The sequence below is a fragment of the Phyllobates terribilis genome, unplaced genomic scaffold (genome assembly GCF_046119375.1).
Source record: "Phyllobates terribilis strain yellow unplaced genomic scaffold, ASM4611937v1 Scaffold_8__6_contigs__length_399053987, whole genome shotgun sequence".
NCBI lineage: Eukaryota > Metazoa > Chordata > Amphibia > Anura > Dendrobatidae > Phyllobates > Phyllobates terribilis.
This window is the reverse complement of record NW_027362768.1, coordinates 206,435,740-206,463,399: the sequence shown is the minus strand read 5'-3', so window position 1 is coordinate 206,463,399 and position 27,660 is coordinate 206,435,740. Positions and strand designations below refer to the sequence as shown.

At 43.9% G+C, this 27,660-nt stretch overlaps 1 long non-coding RNA gene across 1 annotated transcript in view; it reads left to right on the top strand.

Annotated features, from left to right (window-relative positions):
- The window catches only part of LOC141157146 (uncharacterized), a 32,659-nt gene extending 7,138 nt beyond the window's left edge, over nt 1-25,521 (top strand). The window contains exons 2-3 of the long non-coding RNA XR_012247748.1: nt 23,598-23,821; nt 24,065-25,521. This is a non-coding gene — a long non-coding RNA (uncharacterized lncRNA). The remainder of the gene's footprint in view (nt 1-23,597; nt 23,822-24,064) is intronic.
- The last annotated feature ends 2,139 nt before the right edge of the window (nt 25,522-27,660 follow it).

Here is a 27,660-nt window from a genome sequence, read left to right as displayed (position 1 = left end):
TTCTTTTGCTTTTGACATACACCCAAAATCCCTTTTTTATTGCTTTTGGTCTCCCTTGCAAGCCTCACTTCATTACTGGCTTTAGCTCTTCTAAGGGTATGTGTACACGATCCTTTTTGGCAGCGCTTTGAACGTAGCATACTTGTGCTGCGTCCAAAGTGCTGCTCGCAGGTGAATCCGCATGTGTTCATTGAACCATTCACTGCATCCTATACGTTACATAGTTAGTAAAGCCGAATAAAGACTTGCGTCCATCAAGTTCGACCTGTTAGTTCTGTAATTGCTAAAGTTGATCCAGAGGAGGGCAAAAACCCCAAATGATTTAGCCAATCTTCACCTGAGGAAAAATTCCCTCCCGACTCTGAAACCAGCAGTCAGAATAAATCCCTGTATCAACCTACTATTTTATTTTATTTTTAAGTATATGCAGAAATCTGCCTGGTATCTAGAAATGCATCCAGTCCCCGCTTGAACTGGTTTAGTGAATCCGACATTACTGTCAGTGAATTCCATATTCTCACTGCTCTTACCGTAAAGAACCCCTTCCTATGCTGGTGCTGAAACCTTTTCTCTTCCAGTCTTAGTGAATGCCCTCTTGTTACCGTAATATCCCTCCTTTTGAACAAATCCCGGGCAAGGTCTCTATACTGTCCCCTAACATATTTGTACACATTTATTATGTCCCCTCTCAACCTTCTCTTTTCCAGGCTGAATAGTCCTAGTTTTGACAACCTCTCTGGGTATTGCAGTCCCTCCATTCCCCTTATTAATTTTGTTGCCCTCCTTTGTACCTTTTCAAGCTCATTTATATCCTTTCTATATATTGGGGCCCATAACTGAGCACAGTATTCCAAGTGTGGTCTGACCAGAGCTTTGTACAGTGGAAGAACAATGTTCTCATCCTTTGCAGCTATACCTCTTCTGATACATCCCATTACCCTGTTTGCCCTTACAGCAGCCGCCTGACTTTGGGCACTCCAATTTAGTTTGCTATCCATCAAGATGCCCAAGTCCTTCTCCATCTCTGAATTCCCCAATGGTTTCCCATTCAGTGAGTACTGGTGACTTCCATTTTTCCTTCCCATATGTATGACCTTACATTTCTCCTCGTTAAACCTCATTTGCCATTTAATGCTCCACCTACCCAGCTTATCCAAATCCCTCTGTAGGTCTTCACTATCCTCTTTTGTATTACCGTATATTCCGGCGTATAAGACGACTTTTGAAGACTGAAAAATCTTCTGTCTAGTCTGGGGTCGTCTTATACGCCGGTAATGCTTTTGAACTTTCAGAAATTGACATGCGGGGATACTCTGGGGGTGTTAATAAGCTGCCGTAGCCGTATCCCTGCCATGTCGGAGTTAATATAAGGTGGAGGGAGTTAAAATACGGCGGCGGTAGGTCCAGACAGTCAGCGCTTCTGTGCTGAAACTGACACATCGCTGCGTATTCCCAGCTCCGGACACAGCGCAGGGCTTCTGTGCCGACAGCTTTCACTTGTCACAGAAGCGCTGCGCTGTGTCCGGAGCTGGGAAGTTCGCATCGCTTCTGTCACAATATATGAAAAGCCGGCAATTCAGCAGCGGCATAAGCCGGCACCCGACAATTTAGAATAGAAAGAATAGAGCTTCACACACAGATTAGATAGATAGAAACATGTCAGTCACATATATATGAAGTACAGTGACAGTGTTGCTTACTGTACTTGTCATTTAGTGTAAAGGATTTATTAAAACAAATAATAGTGTTTTCATGCACCGTCTCTTTAAAAAAGCCGGCCGGCAATTCAGCATCTGTACCCGACAATTTATAACAGAAAGATAGAGCATCACACATAGATTAGATAGATAGAAACATGTCAGTCACATATATATGAAGTACAGTGACAGTGCTGGTTACTGTACTTGTCATCTAGTGTTAAAATAACGGATTTATTAAAAAAAAAATTGGCGTGGGGTTCCCCTTAATTTTAGTCTCTAGCGGAGGTTAAGCAGACAGCTGGGGCAGATGTTTGAAGCCTGGGAAGGGGGTAATACCCACGGAGCTTCCCAGGCTACTAATATCAGCCCCCAGCTGAATACCTAGCCTTTACTAGCTATTAAAATGGGGGATCCCAAAAAAATGACGTGGGGTCCCCCCTATTTTAATAGCTAGCAAAGGCTAGGCAGACAGCTGGAGGCTGATATTAATAGCCCAGGAAGGGAGCCATGAATATTGGCCCCCTCCCAGGCTAGAAACACCAGCCGTCAGCCGCCCCAGAAATGGCGCATTCATAGGATGCGCCAATTCTGGCACTTAGCCTCGCTCTTCCACGCTGCCCTGTAGCGGTGGCAGGGGGTAATAGGGCTGGGGTTGATGTCAGCTTATAATGCCAGCTGACATCAAGCCCAGGTTAGTAATGGAGAGGCGTCTATAAGACACCCCCATTACTAACCCCATAGTCAAAGTTAAAAAAAACACAAACACCCAGAATAAAGTCCTTTAATTGAAATAAAGACACAAATCTTTATTGTTCTAAATTAAACCATACTTACCATCACGCCCATTCCAGCTGAAGCCAACGATCTCCTGCAATAAAAGAAAAATAATAAAGCAACCTCATCCTTACCTCTCCATGGTTCCCAGGACGGGTCCAGCTCTGCTACATCGAGATGACAGGCTGGACCGCAGCAGAACGCTGCCATCCAGCCTGTCATCCCGCAGACACTGAGAAGCGCAGGCTTGCTTGCGCTCCTCAGTGTCTGACTGTGACGGCATCCAGATGAGCCGACAATGAACTCAGCTCACCTCCTGGACGTCCGTCACTGACAGCGTGGGAAACTTCTACTGCGTATGCGGGGAGCAGGAGAATTTTCCCACGCTGTCAGTGACGTGCATGAGGTGAGCTGAGTTCATTGGACATGACCTCGGCTCATCTGGATGCCGTCACAGTCAGACACTGAGGAGCACAAGCATGCCTGCGCTTCTCAGTGTCTGCCGCATGGCAAGCTGAACGGCAGCGTTCTGCTGCGGTCCAGCCTGTCATGTGAATGTAGCAGAGCTGGACCGGTCCTGGGAACCATGGAAAGGTAAGGATGAGGTTGCTTTATTATTTTACTTTTATTGCAGGAGATCGTTGGCTTCAGCTGGAATGGGCGTGATGGTAAGTATGGTTTAATTTAGAACATTAAAAAATTGTGTCTTTATTTCAATTAAAGGACTTTATTCTGGGTGTTGTGTTTTTTTTAATTACTTTACTAGAAATTCATGGTGGTCATGTCTAATATTGGCGTGACCCCATGAATTTCGGGCTTAGGGCCAGCTGATAATGCCAAGCTGGCCCTAACCCCTTTATTACCCAGTGAGCCACCGCACCAGGGCCCTGGATGAGTTGGGTACAGCGCCAGAAGATGGCGCTTCTATGAACGCGCCATTTTCCGGGGTGGCTGCGGACTGCAATTTGCAGCGGGGGGGGGGCCAGAAAGCTTGGGCCTCCCTGCGCTGCAGATTCCAGCCCCCAGCTGCCTAGTTGTACCTGGCTGGACACAAAAATAGGGCGAAGCCCCACGTATTTTTTTTTTTAATTATTTCATGAAATAATTAAAAAAAAAAAGGGCTTCCCTATATTGTTGTGTCCGGCCAGGTACAAATAGGCAGCTGGTGGTTGGGTGCAGCCCGTTCCTGCCTGCTGTACCTGGCTGGACACAAAAATATGGCGAAGCCCCACGTCAACATTTTTGGGAAAAATTAATTACAAAATAATTTAGGGACTGCATCTTTATTAACCCCTCAATTGTCATTTAGTGTTAAAATAAAGGATTTTTTAAAAAGAAAATTGGCGTGGGAACCACCATCATTATAGTCTCTAGCGGAGGTTAAGCAGACGGCTGGGGCAGATGTTTGAAGTCTGGGAAGAGGGTAATACCCACGGAGCTTCCCAGGCTACTAATATCAGCCCCCAGCTGAATACCTAGCCTTTACTAGCTATTAGAATGGGGGACCCCCCCAAAAAATGACGTGGGGTCCCCCCTATTTTAATATGTTTATGAGTGACAGTTTTCCTGCTATATACCTGCATGTCATAAGAATTTAAATTAAAAAAGGACCATGTTAAATTCAAATCTGTTTTTTTTTAATTTTTACCGGTGTTTGGTATGCGTTGGAAAAGGGGTAGTCTTATACGGTGAATATATCCTAAACTCTATATTTTAACAGGAAAGTAGGGGGGTCGTCTTATACACCAGGTCGTCTTATACGCCGGAATATACGGTAATTGTTTTACATAACTTTGTGTCATCTGCAAATATTGATATTTTACTATTTATCCCGTTGACTATGTCGTTAATAAAGATATTAAATAACATTGGGCCTAGTACAGACCCCTGTGGTACCCCACTAGTGACGCTTACCCAATCTGAGTATATTCCATTTATAACCACCCTCTGCCTTCTATCCTTTAGCCAGTTAGCTACCCACTTGCAGACATTTTCCCCCAGCCCCATCATTCTCATTTTGTATACCAACCTATTATGTGGCACGCTATCGAACGCTTTTGAGAAGTCGAGATACACGACATCCACTGGTTCCCCCTGATTTACTCGAGAGCTAACCTCCTCGTAGAAGTCAATCAGGTTTGTTTGGCAGGAGCGATTCCTCATGAATCCATGTTGGTTCGGGGTTAATAGATTATTAGCATCAAGATGCTCCATGATTGCCTCATTAATAAAGCCTTCAAAAATTTTGCCCACAACGGACGTCAGACTCACCGGCCGATAGTTTCCGGCGTCACTTTTCGCTCCCTTTTTGAATATTGGCACTACATTCGCCTGTCGCCAATCAAGTGGTACAGACCCAGTCTCAACAGAGTCCTTAAATATAAGATATAACGGTCTGTCTATCACATTACTTAGTTCCCTTAGTACCCGTGGGTGTATGCCATCAGGTCCTGGTGATTTGTTTATTTTAATGTTACTGAGGCGTTTCTGTACCCCAGCTTGGGTTAGATTTGTCATACTTAGTGGAGGATTAAGTTTGTCACTTCTCATTTCGCCTGTTAGTTCTTTTTCCTTTGTGAAAGTTGACGAAAAAAATTTATTTAATAGATTAGCTTTATCCTCATCTTTCTCTATGATTTTGCCTTCATCACTTTTTATCGGTCCAATATTATTCGATTTAATCCTTTTACTATTTATATACGTAAAGAACAGTTTGGGATTTGATCTACTTTCCCTAGCAATACGTCTCTCTGTTTCCTCCTTTGCTATTTTTATTTGTTTTTTGCAGGTTCTCGTTTTTTCCTTGTAACACATTAATGCCTCCTTGCTGTTTTCCTGTTTTAATCTCTTGAATGCCTCTTTTTTGCTATTTAACGCCCCTTTTACGTTCTTATTCAACCATATTGGTTTCCTCTTATTTCTGGCCCTTTTATTCCCATACGGTATATACCTCTCGCACTGAGTATTCAGAATTCTTTTGAAGGTTTCCCATTTACTATTCGTATTTCCTTGATTAAGAACTTTGTCCCAGTCAATAAGTTGAAGGTTTTCTTTCAGCTGATCAAGACTTTCTCTTGTGGAGACTAGTATCTCCGCAAGAGAAATTCACATGCTGTGGTCTGTGAAGACGCGCTGCATGGCCATCGCTGCGCGTGGGCCGCAGGAGCATGGAGACGCATCGTGGGCATAGGATTTCTTGAAATCCCATCCACTATGCTCTAACATCTGGCCACTGCAGATTGCACGCAGTTCACTTGCGCTGCATCCAAACCGCAGTGTTTACTGACCGTGTGCACCCACCCTTATGCTTGCCCAGTATTACCTGTAGGCAGCATTATATTCTTCTTTTGATATGCCCCCTCTTTCCATTTGATACACATTTCTTTTTTCCTTTTTAGCAAGTGTTTAAGTTCTCTGTTCATCCATCCTGGTCTCTTTAAATGCTTCCAATTCTTCCCACTTTTCAAGATTGTTACTGATTGCTAAATTAAATTCTCACTGCACAAAATCTCCCATCCTTCTTGGATATTTCTCTCCTTTAGAACATTGAGGCATTGGACCTTTTCTACCTTCTTTCTGAGTTCATTAAAATCTGCCTTTCTGAAGTGCAACCTTAAAGTCTGAGTACTTTGCAGGTGTATATTTATCAGTGATGATTGTATTACCCGGCAGTGTTATGTAGGGTGTATGTATGTTACTGATGACTGTAGTACTCGGGCAGTGTTATGTAGGGTGTATGTATGTTACAGATGACTGTAGTACCGGGCAGTGTTATGTAGGGTGTATGTATGTTACTGATGACTGTAGTACCGGGCAGTGTTATGTAGGGTGTATGTATGTTACTGATGACTGTAGTACCGGGCAGTGTTATGTAGGGTGTATGTATGTTACTGATGACTGTAGTACCGGGCAGTGTTATGTAGGGTTTATGTATGTTACTGATGACTGTAGTACCGGGCAGTGTTATGTAGGGTGTATCTATGTTACAGATGACTGTAGTAGCGGGCAGTGTTATGTAGGGTGTATGTATGTTACTGATGACTGTAGTACCCGGGCAGTGTTATGTAGGGTGTATGTATGTTACTGATGACTGTAGTGCCGGGCAGTGTTATGTAGGGTGTATGTATGTTACTGATGAATGTAGTACCGTGCAGTGTTATGTAGGGTGTATATATGATACTGATGACTGTAGTGCCGGGCAGTGTTATATAGGGTGTATGTATGTTACTGATGACTGTAGTGCCGGGCAGTGTTATGTAGGGTGTATGTATGTTACTGATGACTGTAGTGCCGTGCAGTGTTATGTAGGGTGTATGTATGTTACTGATGACTGTAGTGCCGGGCAGTGTTATGTAGGGTGTATGTATGTTACTGATGACTGTAGTGCCGGGCAGTGTTATGTAGGGTGTATGTATGTTACTGATGAATGTAGTGCCGTGCAGTGCTATGTAGGGTGTATGTATGTTACAGATGACTGTAGTACCGTGCAGTGTTATGTAGGGTGTATGTATGTTACAGATGACTGTAGTGCCGGGCAGTGTTATGTAGGGTGTATGTATGTTACTGATGACTGTAGTACCCGGGCAGTCGTATGTAGGGTGTATGTATGTTACTGATGACTGTAGTGCCGGGCAGTTTTATGTAGGGTGTATGTATGTTACTGATGACTGTAGTGCCGGGCAGTGTTATGTAGGGTGTGTGTATGTTACTGAAGACTGTAGTACTCGGGCAGTGTTATGTAGGGTGTATGTATGTTACTGATGACTGTAGTACCTGGCTGTGTTATGTAGGGTGTATGTATGTTACTGATGACTGTAGTACCGAGCAGTGTTATGTAGGGTGTATGTGTGTTACTGATGACTGTAGTACTCGGGCAGTGTTATGTAGGGTGTATGTATGTTACTGATGACTGTAGTACCGGGCAGTGTTATGTAGGGTGTGTGTATGTTACTGAAGACTGTAGTAGCGGAAAGTGTTATGTAGGGTGTGTGTATGTTACTGATGACTGTAGTACCGGGCAGTGTTATGTATGTTACTGAAGACTGTAGTACTCGGGCAGTGTTATGTAGGGTGTATGTATGTTACTGATGACTGTTGTACCGAGCAGTGTTATGTAGGGTGTGTGTATGTTACTGATGACTGTAGTACTCGGGCAGTGTTATGTAGGGTGTGTGTATGTTACTGATGACTGTAGTACCGGGCAGTGTTATGTATGTTACTGATGACTGTAGTACTCGGGCAGTGTTATGTAGGGTGTATGTATGTTACTGATGACTGTAGTGCCGGGCAGTGTTATGTAGGGTGTATGTATGTTACTGATGACTGCAGTGTCGGGCAGTGTTATGTAGGGTGTATGTGTGTTACTAATTACTGTAGTACCCGGGCAGTGTTATGTAGGGTGTATGTATGTTACTAATGACTTTAGTACCGGGCAGTGTTTTGTAGGGTGTATGTATGTTACTAATGACTGTATTACCCGGGCAGTGTTATGTAGGGTGTATGTGTGTTACTGATGACTGTAGCACCCGGGCAGTGTTATGTAGGGTGTATGTGTGTTACTGATGACTGTAGTACCGGGCAGTGTTATGTAGGGTGTGTATATGTTACTGATGACTGTAGTACCTGGTCAGTGTTATGTAGGGTGTTTGTATGTTACAGATGACTGTAGTACCCGGTCAGTGTTATGTAGGGTGTTTGTATGTTACTGATGACTGTGGTACTGGGCAGTGTTATGTAGGGTGTATGTATGTTACTGATGACTGTATTACCGGGCAGTGTTATGTAGGGTGTATGTATGTTACAGATGACTGTAGTGCCGGGCAGTGTTATGTAGGGTGTATATATGTTACTGATGACTGTAGTACCCGGGCAGTGTTATGTAGGGTGTATGTATGTTACTGATGACTGTAGTACTCGGGCAGTGTTATGTAGGGTGTATGTATGTTACTGATGACTGTAGTACCGGGCAGTGTTATGTAGGGTGTATGTATGTTACTGATGACTGTAGTGCCGGGCAGTGTTATGTAGGGTGTATATATGTTACTTTTGACTGTAGCACCCGGGCAGTGTTATGTAGGGTGTATCTATGTTAGTAATGACTGTAGTATTCGGGCATTGTTTTGTAGGGTGTATGTATGTTACTGATGACTGTAGTACCGGGCAGTGTTATGTAGGGTGTATGTATGTTACTGATGACTGTAGTACCCGGGCAGTGTTATGTAGGGTGTATGTATTTTACAGGTTACTGTAGTACCGGGTAGTGTTATGTAGGGTGTATGTATGTTACTGATGACTGTAGTACCGGGCAGTGTTATGTATGTTACTGATGACTCTTGTACCCGGGCAGTGTTATGTATGGTGTATGTATGTTACTGATGACTGTAGTACCTGGCTGTGTTATGTAGGGTGTATGTATGTTACTGATGACTGTAGTACCGGGCAGTGTTATGTATGTTACTGATGACTGTAGTACCCGGGCAGTGTTATGTAGGGTGTATGTATGTTACTGATGACTGTAGTACCGGGCAGTGTTATGTATGTTACTGATGACTGTAGTACCCGGGCAGTGTTATGTAGGGTGTATGTATGTTACTGATGACTGTAGTGCCGGGCAGTGTTATGTAGGGTGTATGTATGTTACTGATGACTGTAGTGCCGGGCAGTGTTATGTAGGGTGTATGTATGTTACTGATGACTGTAGTGCCGGGCAGTGTTATGTAGGGTGTATGTATGTTACTGATGAATGTAGTGCCGTGCAGTCTTATGTAGGGTGTATGTATGTTACAGATGACTGTAGTGCCGGGCAGTGTTATGTAGCGTGTATGTATGTTACAGATGACTGTAGTGCCGTGCAGTGTTATGTAGGGTGTATGTATGTTACAGATGACTGTAGTGCCGGGCAGTGTTATGTAGGGTGTATGTATGTTACAGATGACTGTAGTGCCGTGCAGTGTTATGTAGGGTGTATGTATGTTACAGATGACTGTAGTACCTGGCAGTGTTATGTAGGGTGTATGTATGTTACTGATGACTGTAGTACCGGGCAGTGTTATGTAGGGTGTATATATGTTATTGATGACTGTAGTACCCGGGCAGTGTTATGTAGGGTGTATGTATGTTAATGATGACTGTAGTACTGGGCAGTGTTATGTAGGGTGTATGTATGTTACTGATGACTGTAGTGCCAGGCAGTGTTATGTAGGGTGTATATATGTTACTGATGACTGTAGTACCCGGGCAGTGTTATGTAGGGTGTATGTATGTTACTGATGACTGTAGTGCCGGGCACTTTTATGTAGGGTGTATGTACGTCACTGATGACTGTAGTGCCGGGCAGTGTTTTGTAGGGTGTGTGTATGTTACTGAAGACTGTAGTACCCGGGCAGTGTTATGTAGGGTGTATGTATGTTACTGATGACTGTAGTACCTGGCTGTGTTATGTAGGGTGTGTGTATGTTACTAATGACTGTAGTACCCGGGCAGTGTTATGTAGGGTGTATGTATGTTACTGATGACTGTAGTACCGGGCAGTGTTATGTAGGGTGTATGTGTGTTACTGATGACTGTAGTACCGGGCAGTGTTATGTAGGGTGTATGTGTGTTACTGATGACTGTAGTGCCGGGCAGTGTTATGTAGGGTGTGTATTTGTTACTGATAACTGTAGTACCCAGGCAGTGTTATATAGGGTGTTTGTATGTTACAGATGACTGTAGTACCCGGTCAGTGTTATGTAGGGTGTTTGTATGTTACAGATGACAGTAGTACCCGGGCAGTGTTATGTAGGGTGTATGTATGTTACTGATGACTGTAGTACTCGGGCAGTGTTATGTAAGGTGTATGTATGTTACTGATGACTGTAGTATCGGGCAGTGTTATGTAGGGTGTATGTATGTTACTGATGACTGTAGTGCCGGGCTATGTTATGTAGGGTGTATCTATGTTAGTAATGACTGTAGTATTCGGGCATTGTTTTGTAGGGTGTATGTATGTTACTGATGACTGTAGTGCCGGGCAGTGTTATGTAGGGTGTATGTATGTTACTGATGACTGTAGTACCGGGCAGTGTTATGTATGTTACTGAAGACTGTAGTACCCGGGCAGTGTTATGTAGGGTGTATGTATGTTACAGATGACTGTGTGTGCGGTGCAGTGTTATGTAGGGTGTATGTATGTTACAGATGACTGTAGTGCCAGGCAGTGTTATGTAGGGTGTATGTATGTTACTAATGACTGTAGTACCCGGGCAGTGTTATGTAGGGTGTATGTATGTTACTGATGACTGTAGTGCCGGGCAGTTTTATGTAGGGTGTATGTATGTTACTGATGACTGTAGTGCCGGTCAGTGTTTTGTAGGGTGTGTGTATGTTACTGATGACTGTAGTAGCGGAAAGTGTTATGTAGGGTGTGTGTATGTTACTGATGACTGTAGTACCGGGCAGTGTTATGTATGTTACTGAAGACTGTAGTACCCGGGCAGTGTTATGTAGGGTGTATGTATGTTACTGATGACTGTAGTACCTTGCTGTGTTATGTAGGGTGTATGTATGTTACTGATGACTAGTACCGGGCAGTGTTATGTAGGGTGTATGTATGTTACTGATGACTGTAGTACCGGGCAGTGTTATGTAGGGTGTATGTATGTTACAGATGACTGTAGTACCGGGCAGTGTTATGTAGGGTGTATATATGTTATTGATGACTGTAGTACCCGGGCAGTGTTATGTAGGGTGTATGTATGTTAATGATGACTGTAGTACCGGGCAGTGTTATGTAGGGTGTATGTATGATACTGATGACTGTAGTGCCGGGCAGTGTTATGTAGGGTGTATATATGTTACTGATGACTGTAGTGCCGGGCAGTGTTATGTAGGGTGTGTATATGTTACTGATGACTGTAGTACCCAGGCAGTGTTAAGTAGGGTGTTTGTATGTTACAGATGACAGTAGTACCGGGCAGTGTTATGTAGGGTGTATGTATGTTACTGATGACTGTACTGCCGGGCAGTGTTATGTAGGGTGTATATATGTTACTTTTGACTGTAGTACCCGGGCAGTGTTATGTAGGGTGTATCTATGTTAGTAATGACTGTAGTATTCGGGCATTGTTTTGTAGGGTGTATGTATGTTACTGATGACTGTAGTGCCGGGCAGTGTTATGTAGGGTGTATGTATGTTACTGATGTCTGTAGTACCCGGGCAGTGTTATGTAGGGTGTATGTATTTTACAGGTGACTGTTGTACCGGGCAGTGTTATGTAGGGTGTGTGTATGTTACTGATGACTGTAGAACCGGGCAGTGTTATGTAGGGTGTATGTATGTTACTGATGACTGTAGTACCTGGCTGTGTTATGTAGGGTGTATGTATGTTACTGATGACTGTAGTACCGGGCAGTGTTATGTATGTTACTGATGACTCTAGTACCCGGGCAGTGTTATGTAGGGTGTATGTATGTTACAGATGACTGTAGTGCCTTGCTGTGTTATGTAGGGTGTATGTATGTTACAGATGACTGTAGTGCCGGGCAGTGTTATGTAGGGTGTATGTATGTTACAGATGACTGTAGTGCCGTGCTGTGTTATGTAGGGTGTATGTATGTTACAGATGACTGTAGTACCGTGCAGTGTTATGTAGGGTGTATGTATGTTACTGATGACTGTAGTGCCGGGCAGTGTTATGTAGGGTGTATATATGTTACTGATGACTGTAGTGCCGGGCAGTGTTATGTAGGGTGTGTATATGTTACTGATGACTGTAGTACCCAGGCAGTGTTAAGTAGGGTGTTTGTATGTTACAGATGACAGTAGTACCGGGCAGTGTTATGTAGGGTGTATGTATGTTACTGATGACTGTACTGCCGGGCAGTGTTATGTAGGGTGTATATATGTTACTTTTGACTGTAGTACCCGGGCAGTGTTATGTAGGGTGTATCTATGTTAGTAATGACTGTAGTATTCGGGCATTGTTTTGTAGGGTGTATGTATGTTACTGATGACTGTAGTGCCGGGCAGTGTTATGTAGGGTGTATGTATGTTACTGATGTCTGTAGTACCCGGGCAGTGTTATGTAGGGTGTATGTATTTTACAGGTGACTGTTGTACCGGGCAGTGTTATGTAGGGTGTGTGTATGTTACTGATGACTGTAGAACCGGGCAGTGTTATGTAGGGTGTATGTATGTTACTGATGACTGTAGTACCTGGCTGTGTTATGTAGGGTGTATGTATGTTACTGATGACTGTAGTACCGGGCAGTGTTATGTATGTTACTGATGACTCTAGTACCCGGGCAGTGTTATGTAGGGTGTATGTATGTTACAGATGACTGTAGTGCCTTGCTGTGTTATGTAGGGTGTATGTATGTTACAGATGACTGTAGTGCCGGGCAGTGTTATGTAGGGTGTATGTATGTTACAGATGACTGTAGTGCCGTGCTGTGTTATGTAGGGTGTATGTATGTTACAGATGACTGTAGTACCGTGCAGTGTTATGTAGGGTGTATGTATGTTACAGATGACTGTAGTGCCGGGCAGTGTTATGTAGGGTGTATGTATGTTACTGATGACTGTAGTACCCGAGTAGTGTTATGTAGGGTGTATGTATGTTACTGTTGACTGTAGTGCCGGGCAGTTTTATGTAGGGTGTATGTATGTTACTGATGACTGTAGTGCCGGGCAGTGTTTTGTAGGCTGTGTGTATGTTACTGATGACTGTAGTAGCGGAAAGTGTTATGTAGGGTGTGTGTATGTTACTGATGACTGTAGTACCTGGCAGTGTTATGTAGGGTGTATGTATGTTACTGATGACTGTAGTACCTGGCTGTGTTATGTAGGGTGTATGTATGTTACTGATGACTGTAGTACCGGGCAGTGTTATGTAGGGTGTATGTATGTTACTGATGACTGTAGTACCGGGCAGTGTTATGTAGGGTGTATGTATGTTACAGATGACTGTATTACCGGGCAGTGTTATGTAGGGTGTTTATATGTTATTGATGACTGTAGTACCCGGGCAGTGTTATGTAGGGTGTATGTATGTTAATGATGACTGTAGTACCGGGCAGTGTTATGTAGGGTGTATGTATGTTACTGATGACTGTAGTGCCGGGCAGTGTTATGTAGGGTGTATATATGTTACTGATGACTGTAGTGCCGGGCAGTGTTATGTAGGGTGTATGTATGTTACTGATGACTGTAGTACCCGGGCAGTGTTATGTAGGGTATATGTATGTTACTGATGACTGTAGTGTTGGGCAGTTTTATGTAGGGTGTATGTATGTTACTGATGACTGTAGTGCCGGGCAGTGTTATGTAGGGTGTGTGTATGTTACTGATGACTGTAGTACCGGGCAGTGTTATGTATGTTACTGAAGACTGTAGTACCCGGGCAGTGTTATGTAGGGTGTATGTATGTTACTGATGACTGTAGTACCTGGCTGTGTTATGTAGGGTGTATGTATGTTACTGATGACTGTAGTACCGGGCAGTGTTATGTAGGGTGTATGTATGTTACTGATGACTGTTGCACCGAGCAGTGTTATGTAGGGTGTATGTATGTTACTGATGACTGTAGTACCGGGCAGTGTTATGTAGGGTGTATGTATGTTACTGATGAATGTAGTGCCGTGCAGAGTTATGTAGGGTGTATGTATGTTACAGATGACTGTAGTATCGTGCAGTGTTATGTAGGGTGTATGTATGGTACTGATGACTGTAGTACCCGGGCAGTGTTATGTAGCGTGTATGTATGTTACTAATGACTGTAGTACCGGGCCGTGTTATGTAGGGTGTATGTATACTACAGATGACTGTAGTACCGGGCAGTGTTATGTAGGGTGTATGTATGTTACTGATGACTGTAGTGCCGGGCTATGTTATGTAGGGTGTATGTATGTTACTGATGACTGTAGTAAAGGGCAGTGGTATGTAGGGTGTATGTATGTTACTGATGACTGTAGTACCGGGCAGTGGTATGTAGGGTGTATGTATATTACAGATGACTGTAGTACCGGGCAGTGTTATGTAGGGTGTATGTATGTTACTGTTGACTGTAGTGACGGGCAGTGTTATGTAGGATGTATGTATGTTACTGATGACTGTAGTCCCCGGGCGGTGTTATGTAGGGTGTATGTATATTACAGATGATTGTAGTACCGGGCAGTGTTATGTAGGGTGTATGTATGTTACTGATGACTGTAGTACCCAGGCAGTGTTATGTAGGGTGTATGTATGTTACTGATGACTGTAGTACCCGGGCAGTGTTATGTAGGGTGTATGTATGTTACTGATGACTGTAGTACCGGGCAGTGGTATGTAGGGTGTATGTATATTACAGATGACTGTAGTACCGGGCAGTGTTATGTAGGGTGTATGTTTGTTACTGATGACTGTAGTGACGGGCAGTGTTATGTAGGGTGTATGTATGTTACTGATGACTGTAGTACCCGGGCGGTGTTATGTAGGGTGTATGTATATTACAGATGATTGTAGTACTGGGCAGTGTTATGTAGGGTGTATGTATGTTACTGATGACTTTAGTACCGGACAGTGTTATGTAGGGTGTATGTATGTTACTGATCACTGTAGTACCGGGCAGTGTTATGTAGGATGTATGTATATTACAGATGACTGTAGTACCGGGCAGTGTTATGTAGGGTGTATGTGTGTTACTGATGACTGTAGTACCGGGCAGTGTTATGTAGGGTGTATGTATGTTACTGATGACTGTAGTACCGGGCAGTGTTATGTAGGGTGTATGTATGTTACTGATGACTGTAGTACCGGGCAGTGTTATGTAGGGTGTATGTATGTTACTGATGACTGTAGTACCGGGCAGTGTTATGTAGGGTGTATGTATGTTACTGATGACTGTAGTTCCGGCAGTGTTATGTAAGGTGTATGTATGTTACTGATGGCTGTAGTGCCGGACAGTGTTATGTAGGGCGTTTGTATGTTGCTGATGACTGTAGTGCCGGACAGTGTTATGTAGGGTGTATGTATGTTGCTGATGACTGTAGTGCCGGGCAGTGTTATGTAGGGTGTATGTATATTACAGATGACTGTAGTACCGGGCAGTGTTATGTAGGGTGTATGTATATTACTGATGACTGTAGTACCTGGCAGTGTTATGTAGGGTGTATGTATGTTACTGATGACTGTAGTACCCGGGCAGTGTTATGTAGGGTGTGTGTATGTTACTGATTAATGTAGTACCCGGGCAGTGTTATGTAGGGTGTATATATGTTACTGATGACTGTAGTACCTGGCAGTGTTATGTAGGGTGTATGTATGTTACTGATGACTGTAGTACCGGGCATTGTTATGTAGGGTGTATGTATGTTACTGATGACTGTAGTGCCGGGCAGTGTTATGTAGGGTGTATGTATGTTACTGATGACTGTAGTACCGGGCAGTGTTATGTAGGGTGTATGTATGTTACTGATGACTGTAATACCTGGAAGTGTTATGTAGGGAGTATGTATGTTACTGATGACTGTAGTACCGGGCAGTGTTATGTAGGGTGTATGTATGTTACTGATGACTGTAGTGCCGGGCAGTGTTATGTAGGGTGTATGTATGTTACTGATGACTGTAGTGCCGGGCAGTGTTATGTAGGGTGTATGTATGTTACTGATGACTGTAGTGCCGGGCAGTGATATGTAGGGTGTATGTATGTTACTGATGACTGTAGTACCTGGCAGTGTTATGTAGGGTGTATGTATGTTACTGATGACTGTAGTACCGGGCAGTGTTATATAGGGTGTATGTATGTTACTGATGACTGTAGTGCCGGGCAGTGTTATGTAGGGTGTATGTATGTTACTGATGACTGTAGTACCGGGCAGTGTTATGTAGGGTGTATGTATGTTACTGATGACTGTAGTACCGGGCAGTGTTATGTAGGGTGTATGTATGTTACTGATGACTCTAGTGCCGGGCAGTGTTATGTAGGGTGTATGTATGTTACTGATGAGTGTAGTACCCGGGCAGTGTTATGTAGGGTGTATGTATGTTACTGATGACTGTAGTACCGGGCAGTGTTATGTAGGGTGTATGTATGTTACTGATGACTCTAGTGCCGGGCAGTGTTATGTAGGGTGTATGTATGTTACTGATGAGTGTAGTACCCGGGCAGTGTTATGTAGGGTGTATGTATGTTACTGATGAATGTAGTACCCGGGCAGTGTTATGTAGGGTGTATATATGTTACTGGTGACTGTGGTGCCGGGCAGTGTTATGTAGGCTGTATGTGTGTTACTGGTGACTGTAGTACCGGGCAGTGTTATGTAGGGTATATGTATGTTACTGATGACTGTAGTACCGGGCAGTGTTATGTAGGGTGTATCTATGTTACTGATGACTGTAGTGCCGGGCAGTGTTATGTAGGGTGTATGTATGTTACTGATGACTCTAGTGCCGGGCAGTGTTATGTAGGGTTTATGTATGTTACTGATGACTGTAGTACTGGGCACTGGTATGTAGGGTGTATGTATATTACAGATGACTGTAGTACCGGGCAGTGTTATGTAGGGTGTATGTATGTTACTGATGACTGTAGTACCCGGGCAGTGTTATGTAGGGTGTATGTATGTTACTGATGACTGTAGTACCGGGCAGTGGTATGTAGGGTGTATGTATGTTACTGATGACTGTAGTACCGGGCAGTGTTATGTAGGATGTATGTATATTACAGATGACTGTAGTACCGGGCAGTGTTATGTAGGGTGTATGTGTGTTACTGATGACTGTAGTACCGGGCAGTGTTATGTAGGGTGTATGTATGTTACTGATGACTGTAGTACCGGGCAGTGTTATGTAGGGTGTATGTATGTTACTGATGACTGTAGTACCGGGCAGTGTTATGTAGGGTGTATGTATGTTACTGATGACTGTAGTACCGGGCAGTGTTATGTAGGGTGTATGTATGTATGTTACTGATGACTGTAGTTCCGGGCAGTGTTATGTAAGGTGTATGTATGTTACTGATGGCTGTAGTGCCGGACAGTGTTATGTAGGGTGTTTGTATGTTGCTGATGACTGTAGTACCGGACAGTGTTATGTAGGGTGTATGTATGTTGCTGATGACTGTAGTGCCGGGCAGTGTTATGTAGGGTGTATGTATATTACAGATGACTGTAGTACCGGGCAGTGTTATGTAGGGTGTATGTATGTTACTGATGACTGTAGTACCGGGCAGTGTTATGTAGGGTGTATGTATATTACTGATGACTGTAGTACCCGGGCAGTGTTATGTAGGGTGTATGTATATTACTGATGACTGTAGTACCTGGCAGTGTTATGTAGGGTGTATGTATGTTACTGATGACTGTAGTACCTGGCAGTGTTATGTAGGGTGTATGTATGTTACTGATGACTGTAGTACCCGGGCAGTGTTATGTAGGGTGTATGTATGTTACTGATGAATGTAGTACCCGGGCAGTGTTATGTAGGGTGTATGTATATTACTGATGACTGTAGTACCTGGCAGTGTTATGTAGGGTGTATGTATGTTACTGATGACTGTAGTACCCGGGCAGTGTTATGTAGGGTGTATGTATGTTACTGATGAATGTAGTACCCGGGCAGTGTTATGTAGGGTGTATGTATGTTACTGATGACTGTACTACCCGGGCAGTGTTATGTAGGGTGTATGTATGTTACTGATTAATGTAGTACCCGGGCAGTGTTATGTAGGGTGTATGTATGTTACTGATGACTGTAGTACCTGGCAGTGTTATGTAGGGTGTATGTATGTTACTGATGACTCTAGTGCCGGGCAGTGTTATGTAGGGTGTATGTATGTTACTGATGAGTGTAGTACCCGGGCAGTGTTATGTAGGGTGTATGTATGTTACTGATGACTGTAGTACTGGGCAGTGTTATGTAGGGTGTATGTATGTTACTGATGACTGTAGTGCCGGGCAGTGTTATGTAGGGTGTATGTATGTTACTGATGACTGTAGTGCCGGGCAGTGCTATATAGGGTGTATGTATGTTACTGATGACTGTAGCACTCGGGCAGTGTTATGTAGGGTGTATGTATGTTACTGATGACTGTAGTGCCGGGCAGTGTTATGTAGGGTGTATGTATGTTACTGATGACTGTAGTGCCGGGCAGTGTTATGTAGGGTGTATGTATGTTACTGATGACTGTAGTGCCGGGCAGTGTTATGTAGGGTGTATGTATGTTACTGATGACTGTAGTACCTGGCAGTGTTATGTAGGGTGTATGTATGTTACTGATGACTGTAGTACCGGGCAGTGTTATGTAGGGTGTATGTATGTTGCTGATGACTGTAGTGCCGGGCAGTGTTATGTAGGGTGTATGTATATTACAGATGACTGTAGTACCGGGCAGTGTTATGTAGGGTGTATGTATATTACTGATGACTGTAGTACCTGGCAGTGTTATGTAGGGTGTATGTATGTTACTGATGACTGTAGTACCCGGGCAGTGTTATGTAGGGTGTATGTATGTTACTGATGAATGTAGTACCCGGGCAGTGTTATGTAGGGTGTATGTATGTTACTGATGACTGTACTACCCGGGCAGTGTTATGTAGGGTGTATGTATGTTACTGATTAATGTAGTACCCGGCAGTGTTTTGTAGGGTGTATGTATGTTACTGATGACTGTAGTACCTGGCAGTGTTATGTAGGGTGTATGTATGTTACTGATGACTGTAGTACCGGGCAGTGTTATGTAGGGTGTATGTTTGTTACTGATGACTGTAGTGCCGGGCAGTTTTATGTAGGGTGTATGTATGTTACTGATGACTGTAGTACCTGGCAGTGTTATGTAGGGTGTATGTATGTTACTGATGACTGTAGTACCGGGCAGTGTTATGTAGGGTGTATGTATGTTACTGATGACTGTAGTGCCCGGCAGTGTTATGTAGGGTGTATGTATGTTACTGATGACTGTAGTACCGGGCAGTGTTATGTAGGGTGTATGTATGTTACTGATGACTGTAGTACCGGGCAGTGTTATGTAGGGTGTATCTATGTTACTGATGACTGTAGTACCGGGCAGTGTTATGTAGGGTGTATGTATGTTACTGATGACTGTAGTACCGGGCAGTGTTATGTAGGGTGTATGTATGTTACTGATGACTGTAGTGCCGGGCAGTGTTATGTAGGGTGCATGTATGTTACTGATGACTGTAGTGCCGGGCAGTGTTATGTAGGGTGTATGTATGTTACTGATGACTGTAGTGCCGGGCAGTGTTATGTAGGGTGTATGTATGTTACTGATGACTGTAGTGCCGGGCAGTGTTATGTAGGGTGTATGTATGTTACTGATGACTGTAGCACTCGGGCAGTGTTATGTAGGGTGTATGTATGTTACTGATGACTGTAGTGCCGGGCAGTGTTATGTAGGGTGTATGTATGTTACTGATGACTGTAGTGCCGGGCAGTGTTATGTAGGATGTATGTATGTTACTGATGACTGTAGTGCCGGGCAGTGTTATGTAGGGTGTATGTATGTTACTGATGACTGTAGTACCTGGCAGTGTTATGTAGGGTGTATGTATGTTACTGATGACTGTAGTACCGGGCAGTGTTATGTAGGGTGTATGTATGTTACTGATGACTGTAGTGCCGGGCAGTGTTATGTAGGGTGTATGTATGTTACTGATGACTGTAGTACCGGGCAGTGTTATGTAGGGTGTATGTATGTTACTGATGACTGTAGTACCGGGCAGTGTTATGTAGGGTGTATGTATGTTACTGATGACTCTAGTGCCGGGCAGTGTTATGTAGGGTGTATGTATGTTACTGATGAGTGTAGTACCCGGGCAGTGTTATGTAGGGTGTATGTATGTTACTGATGACTGTAGTACTGGGCAGTGTTATGTAGGGTGTATGTATGTTACTGATGACTGTAGTGCCGGGCAGTGTTATGTAGGGTGTATGTATGTTACTGATGAGTGTAGTACCCGGGCAGTGTTATGTAGGGTGTATGTATGTTACTGATGAATGTAGTACCCGGGCAGTGTTATGTAGGGTGTATGTATGTTACTGATGACTCTAGTGCCGGGCAGTGTTATGTAGGGTGTATGTATGTTACTGATGACTGTAGTACTCGGGCAGTGTTATGTAGGGTGTATGTATGTTACTGATGAATGTAGTACTGGGCAGTGTTATGTAGGGTGTATGTATGTTACTGATGACTGTAGTACCGGGCAATGTTATGTAGGGTGTATGTATGTTACTGATGAATGTAGTACCCGGGCAGTGTTATGTAGGGTGTATGTATGTTACTGATGACTCTAGTGCCGGGCAGTGTTATGTAGGGTGTATGTATGTTACTGATGAGTGTAGTACCCGGGCAGTGTTATGTAGGGTGTATGTATGTTACTGATGACTCTAGTGCCGGGCAGTGTTATGTAGGGTGTATGTATGTTACTGATGAATGTAGTACCCGGGCAGTGTTATGTAGGGTGTATGTATGTTACTGATGACTCTAGTGCCGGGCAGTGTTATGTAGGGTGTATGTATGTTACTGATGACTGTAGTACTCGGGCAGTGTTATGTAGGGTGTATGTATGTTACTGATGAATGTAGTACCCGGGCAGTGTTATGTAGGGTGTATGTATGTTACTGATGACTCTAGTGCCGGGCAGTGTTATGTAGGGTGTATGTATGTTACTGATGAATGTAGTACCCGGGCAGTGTTATGTAGGGTGTATGTATGTTACTGATGAATGTAGTACCGGGCAGTGTTATGTAGGGTGTATGTATGTTACTGATGACTGTAGTACTCGGGCAGTGTTATGTAGGGTGTATGTATGTTACTGATGACTGTAGTACTCGGGCAGTGTTATGTAGGGTGTATGTATGTTACTGATGACTGTAGTACTCGGGCAGTGTTATGTAGGGTGTATGTATGTTACTGATGACTGTAGTGCCGGGCAGTGTTATGTAGGGAGTATGTATGTTACTGGTGACTCTAGTGCCGGGCAGTGTTATGTAGGGTGTATGTATGTTACTGATGACTCTAGTGCCGGGCAGTGTTATGTAGGGTGTATGTATGTTACTGATGAATGTAGTACCCGGGCAGTGTTATGTAGGGTGTATGTATGTTACTGATGAATGTAGTACCGGGCAGTGTTATGTAGGGTGTATGTATGTTACTGATGACTGTAGTACTCGGGCAGTGTTATGTAGGGTGTATGTATGTTACTGATGAATGTAGTACCGGGCAGTGTTATGTAGGGTGTATGTATGTTACTGATGACTGTAGTACCGGGCAGTGTTATGTAGGGTGTATGTATGTTACTGATGACTCTAGTGCCGGGCAGTGTTATGTAGGGTGTATGTATGTTACTGATGAATGTAGTACCGGGCAGTGTTATGTAGGGTGTATGTATGTTACTGATGACTGTAGTACCGGGCAGTGTTATGTAGGGTGTATGTATGTTACTGATGAATGTAGTACCGGGCAGTGTTATGTAGGGTGTATGTATGTTACTGATGACTATAGTACTCGGGCAGTGTTATGTAGGGTGTATGTATGTTACTGATGAATGTAGTACCGGGCAGTGTTATGTAGGGTGTATGTATGTTACTGATGACTGTAGTACCGGGCAGTGTTATGTAGGGTGTATGTATGTTACTGATGACTGTAGTCCTCGGGCAGTGTTATGTAGGGTGTATGTATGTTACTGATGAATGTAGTACCGGGCAGTGTTATGTAGGGTGTATGTATGTTACTGATGAATGTAGTACCGGGCAGTGTTATGTAGGGTGTATGTATGTTACTGATGAATGTAGTACCGGGCAGTGTTATGTAGGGTGTATGTATGTTACTGATGAATGTAGTACCGGGCAGTGTTATGTAGGGTGTATGTATGTTACTGATGACTGTAGTACTCGGGCAGTGTTATGTAGGGTGTATGTATGTTACTGATGAATGTAGTACCGGGCAGTGTTATGTAGGGTGTATGTATGTTACTGATGACTGTAGTACCGGGCAGTGTTATGTAGGGTGTATGTATGTTACTGATGACTGTAGTACCGGGCAGTGTTATGTAGGGTGTATGTATGTTACTGATGAATGTAGTACCGGGCAGTGTTATGTAGGGTGTATGTATGTTACTGATGAATGTAGTACCCGGGCAGTGTTATGTAGGGTGTATGTATGTTACTGATGACTGTAGTGCCGGGCAGTGTTATGTAGGGTGTATGTATGTTACTGATGAATGTAGTGCCGGGCAGTGTTATGTATGAGAGCAGAATCCTGATCACTGTATAATATTCTGCAATGAGAATTAAACATTGCTGATTTCTAAGTGAGCAGCAATATTTCAGTGTGTGTGTGGGTCCAAAGATACTGGTAGCACTGCAGATGATTACATATTAATAATATTATTATTATTATTTATTATTATAGCGCCATTTATTCCATGGTGCTTAACATGTGAAAAGGGGTATACATAGCAAAAAAACAAAACAATTACAATAATTTTGAGTGAAAATGAGTCATCTTCTGGTCCAGGAGGAGAGGACCCGGCCTGCGATGGCTCACCATCTACATACTCTTGATATGTGGAGTGCTTGCTGTATTGTACAGTATGTGCTGTGCTTTACTATTTTCTTAAATTTCTCATGGTCTATAATTTATCTGTATTTGTATGTATTAGTTTATCCTGTATGTATGTGTTGATGTGTGTAATCTTTGATTGCTGTACACCAGGGGTGGGGAACCTCAGACCCGTGGGCCACTTGTGGCCCTTGTCGCACTTTTATCCGGCTCCCAGGAATGTGCCCGCAGCGTTTGGGCCATCAGCTGTATTTTGACTGCCGCCAGCCCTTTAATTTCTTCTTGCTTTGTGATCACAGATAGTGTACACTGCTGAACGCCGAGGTGCGTTCCAGGAAAGATTACATCCGGACACCAACGCCAGCGTCAGGACGTACTTTGTAGGCAGTTAGTGCGTGATATGTACGGCCCCCGAAGGATGGTATAAATAGCCCTTGTCAGAAAAAAGGTTCCCCACTCCTGGTGAAAGCAAGGTACAGATGAGGAAGGGGAGAACATTTCTTGTTATGGCTTGGTAGATTCACCATCTTTTGGGTTGTTGCTGTGACCACATTTATGATCCGTAACAGTTTCATTATTTCAGGAGGTACAATACAAAGGTGAGACGCACACCCAGCTATATGCAAGACACCATGGATATTCTCTACAAATTGTCAGCCCTGAGCCCACTTCCGGAGGACACAATACTAGCCACCATGGATGTAGAGTCTCTCTACTCCAACATTCCTCATGAGGATGGGATTGCAGCATGCAAACATTTCCTACAAAAAACAATCTGGCCACAGAACCAACTCTGCAATTCATCAGGTTTGTGCTCAATCATAATTATTTCTCCTTTGGGAACAATTTATACCAACAATGTATGGGCAGCGCCATGGGAAGCAAGATGTCCCCACAATATGCTAACCTATTTATGGCTAAACTAGTGGAGGAGTTTTTGTCATCTTGCTCTCTTAAACCTCTAGCATACTACCGCTGCATTGATAATCTGCTAATAATCTGAACAGGCTCAAAAGATGATCTGCTCACCTTCCACAATAACTTCCACAGGTTCCACCCAGCCATCAAGCTCACCCTCAACTTCTCTAAATCCCAAATACATTTTCTGGACACGACCATATACATCAAAGACCACACCATACAAACATCGATTTACCATAAGCCCACAGGATGTCCGGCATATCTTAAATGGAACAGCTTTCATCCAAGACAGACAAAAAAATCCATCATCTACAGTCAAGCTCTGAGGTACATTGGAATCTGTTCAGACAGCAAGGACAGAAAACTGCAGCTACTATCACTGAGGAATACATTCCTACAACAAGGATCCCATCCACTGGTAATAGATGAACAGATCCACAGAGCTACAAGGATACCAAGAAGCAGACTCCTGGATTATAGACAGAGGGAGGACAACAACAGGGCACCTCTTGTGGTCACATATAACCCCCACATGAACATCCTAAGAAAATTGGTGCTGATCTCCAACCCATATTCCACAGAGACCACAAACTGAAAGAAATATTCCCAGAACTACCACTTCTCTCCTACAAACAGCCCCCTAACTTGAGGACTCTCGTTGTCAGAAGTGTCCTCTCATTCCCATGTAAAAACAAAAAATGCAAAACTTGTACCCACATATTACTATCAAATACAGTCTGCATACCTAACATAAATCAGGACTACAAAATCATGAATGCCTTTTCATGTACATCCTCCAATGTGGTGACATGATACAAGGTACAAGGTGCCCGGAAGGAGTTTATATTGGAGAAACTATGCAAAGGCTGCAAACGAGAATGAATTTACACAGACACACAATTAAGAATGAACTGGATACACCTGTGGGAAAACATTTCTCTGGCCGGGGACACTGTATGAAGGATCTAAAAGTTTTAATACTAAAAGGTCACTTCAAGGGCAACAGAGAGAGAACAATTTGGGAATTCAAATTGATAAGGACATTCAATTCACTGACAACAGGACTAAATATAACACCTGGGTTTATGACTCACTACATGGACACATTCACACCTCCAGATAATTAACCATTCCCAAGGCCTCTCATTTTGCAACAAAAAAAACTAATTTGATCTCCCTGACTTATCTGTAGGAGGTATCACAACTTACACCTCATGAACAAATGTCTTGTTGTAACATCTCTCAAATGCTGTGCCTTTTGTCTTATGAATTCATGTGTAATTTTGCCTGATGAAGGAGCCTCTGTGCTCTGAAAGCTTGCATATATATATATTTTTTTTTATTTTTTTTCTGGTTAGCCAATAAAGGTATCACTCCGAGAATACTTTTGTCATTTGTGGCACAAAAGTCTTTACATCGATTATTTCAGCAGGATTGACACACCTAGAGGCTGTGGCTTCATTCGGCTTTCTCGTGATTTCTGTATAAATCCAAAGTTAGCTCTGCACATAGAGAAGTGCTGCAGCGTTTCAGGTAACATACACTTTGGTATCTTACAAAGAAGCACCAAAAACTAAATCTATACAGCGTTGTAATCAAACATCCACAAAAACACATCCAGATGTAGCCGGTGTATGAAGGTCTCTACACCCTTATAAAACATGATGTGGATGCAATGTCCCCTTATTCATCATTATTTCTGTTCTTTTTTTTCTTGAGTAAAAATGGTTCTAAAAAGGGACTTATGTTTGCGCCTGAGTCATTGTTTATTTGCGCTTTTTCAAAGAAATTCATCTCTTTTTGTGTGACAATGTGGACGTGGTTTTCCCTTTACAGATGTTTTAGCCTAGTTTACCATTTGGGACTTTTAGAAATGTCACATTTTAAGGCTATTATAACACAACCCAAGATGCGGGTGATCCAAGGGTTAACTAAGAGATATATACAGAATCCGTCCTTTCCTCAACCCCCAATCTACTAAACTGCTTGTGCATGCCCTTATCATCTCCCGTCTCGACTACTGCAACATCCTCCTCTGTGGCCTACCTGCTAGCTCTCTCGCACCCCTCCAGTCCATCCTTGACTCTGCTGCGCGACTAGTTCATCTCTCTCCTCGCTACTCCTCCTCTACTCCCCTCTGCAAATCCATTCACTGGCTCCCAATTGCCCAGCGTATCCAGTTCAAGCTACTAACACTGACCTACAAAGCCATCCACAACCTCTCTCCACCGTACATCTCTGAACTAATCTCCCGATATATTTCCTTACGTAATCTCCGTATCTTAGGGTTTCAGTCAGGCCCAGCTCCAGGTTTTTGTGGGCCCTGGGCGAAAGAGTCTCAGTGGGCCCCTTTAACACATACGATTCATGATGCTCAGATACCGCAGAGAAATATAGGTATAGTACAAGGCCGAAGATTTCACTTCTTACATTACATGCAGGATGTCACCCCCCCCCCCCATATAATGCCCCATGCTTCCATAAATAAAAAAAAAAAAAAAATACTCACCTCACTCCTCCTCACCTGCTGTCGCTGCTCAGGTCCGGACTCCAGCGTCGCCGGCGTCTTCCCGCTCTGCGTTGCCTGTGACTGCTCAGGGGAGGGTGCGGTGGAAAGACGTCACCGCACCCTCTGTCCTGGGACGTCACAGGGAGCGCACAGCAGTAAAACACCGGATCTGCAGAGGCACGGGGAGAGGTAAGTATCCGGCTGCCGGGGCCCTGAGCAAGCGGGGGAGAAGGGCGGGCGCAGGCATTGCTCTCCTCTGCCCATAGCTCGGCGGGGTGCCCGACCGCAAGTGGGGCCTCCGCCTGCTCAGGGCCCCAGCACTTTCCCGGGTGCGACGGCCTCTGACGCCGGCCCTGGTTTCAATGGCCCATTTGATGGCCAGGCACTCCTTCTCTACGATGGCATAGTTCTTTTCACAGGAGGAGAGTTTCCTACTCAGGAATAGGACTGGATGTTCGTCCACATCTATTTCCTGGAACAACATGGCTCCCAAACCGATCTCGGAGGCGTCTGTCTGAACAACAAACTCCTTAGTGAAGTCAGGTGCTACTAAGACTGGCTGCATACATAAGGCGAGCTTCAACTCCTGGAATGCCATCTCCGCTTCAGGGGACCACTTGGCCATTAATGTCTTCGTGCCCTTAAGAAGATCAGTCAGGGGGGCGGCTATCATGGTGAAATTTTGGATAAAATGATAATACCCCACAATTCCCAGAAACGCATGAATTTGCTTCTTGGAGTTTGGTTGTGGGCAGTTTTGGATAGCCTCCACCTTCTTTACTTGCGGCTTTATTTCGCTCCTTCCGACAACGTAGCCCAAGTATTTTGCTTCTTCCTTCCCGATGACGCACTTCTTTGGGTTTATTGTAAACCCTGCTTTCCTTAGTGCATCCAGTACCGCCTGGACCTTCTGTAAGTGACTTCCCCAATCCGGGCTGAAGATTACGATGTCATCCAGGTAGGCTGCAGCATACTTTTTATGAGAGTCTAGTATCCGATCCATGGCCCTCTGGAAGGTAGCTGGTGCTCCCTACAGACCGAACGGCATCCTGGTGTACTGGAAGCACCCGTCAGGAGTAGAGAAGGCCGCCTTCTCCTTGGCACTTGGGGACAAGAGAATCTGCCAGTACCCTTTCGTTAGGTCCAGGGTGGTGATATATCTGTCTGACCCTAGCCTCTCAATAAGCTAATTGACGCGGGGCATCAGATACGCGTC